Raw genomic sequence first — 1473 nt, forward strand, 5'->3', positions numbered from 1 at the left:
CAAAATAAAATTTGTCAAGGCCCATTAATTATTTAATGTTGGATGCAGGCCACACAAAAAATCAGGCCCAAATTTGGGTTTGGGTGGGCTGCATTGGGCAGCCCAATGACCTCAAGCTGCATACTTGTTGTGATATCATGGGCCGCGATAAATAAATTAAAAAAAATGCACAAGCAGCAGGCTTGCTGCTGCAACGCGGGCTAGTGAGCAGAAGCCCAGCAACTATTAGGCCGAGTCAGGGATGCAGCTGCAGTCTGCAGATATAAAAAGGAAGCAGGTTGAGTGAACAGCAAGCCGGGAAAACGGGCTGGGTTGTCCTGAGGGAAGGGCCGAGGGCTTGAAGCCCATGCACAGGGACCCAAGCAGCAGGCTTGGTCCAATTTGGGCAGTAGGCCTAAAGGATTGTCCCAAGCTAGGGTAGCTTCAGGCTTGGTGCGATTTCAGCCGCAAAAATAAATTGATTTTTCTTCCTTTTTTTTTTTTTTCTTTTTTTTTTTCCCGAAAAATTTATAAGGTTGAAAAACCTGAATTGCTTCTAATTTCTTTCGATTCTTTGACTCACAAATTTCATATAGCATAATTGTGTAATGCATGAAATAAATAAATAAATAAACAAATATATATATATATATATATTGACAAATATATGAACATATACAATATATATATATATGTATGTGTATATATATATATATATATATATATATATATATATATATATCGGAAGGAAAATATAAACTTAAGGCGTTTCATGCATCATAAAGAATGTTTTCATGCTTCAAGGTCGTTTCAAATATCTTACTTTATTTTCAGCACACCTGATTGGTAGAAAACTACAAAAACCTTTGAATTTGTAGAAGATCCTTCTTGGAAAGCCGGAATTGCATCTCCAATGCGTTGTATCACATCCAACCCAAAAAATAAAAAATAAAAAAATAAAAAAAATAAATTGAACCAATAGCATGTAGATCAATTCAAGAAACTAATAAATTAATGATAAAAAGAATGATTAAAATGTAATACTCTCCTAATTGAAGATCAAACTCTTGTTAGCACAGCGTTAAGAGCATGCTGATAACGTGTTGTAAGCATAATTTACTAAATAATTATGGAGGCCATATAGAGGGAGAAGGTGCAGCATAGAGAGAAGAAGAGAGAGAGATGTGTAATTGTGGGTGAATGTTAATCCACCCCATTATGCCTTTATTTATAGTAGTAGGGAAGGTTAATTCCTTACCTTTTAGGATTACAACATTTAATAGGTAATCTACTCCTAATAGGAATATAAGATATATTTCCATATCTACTAAGATTTACATAATCATATTTCTAATCTAATAGGACTACAATATATATATATATATATATAGGTATGTGCATATATATATATATATATATATATTAGAAAATATGTCAAGTTTTTTGCATATCTCACTCACACTCTCGGATAAGAATAAGATTAGCGAATTTAAC

Source organism: Pyrus communis, chromosome 16 (genome assembly GCF_041283825.1).
Source record: "Pyrus communis isolate YQ-2024b chromosome 16, ASM4128382v1, whole genome shotgun sequence".
Classification (NCBI taxonomy): Eukaryota; Viridiplantae; Streptophyta; class Magnoliopsida; order Rosales; family Rosaceae; genus Pyrus; species Pyrus communis.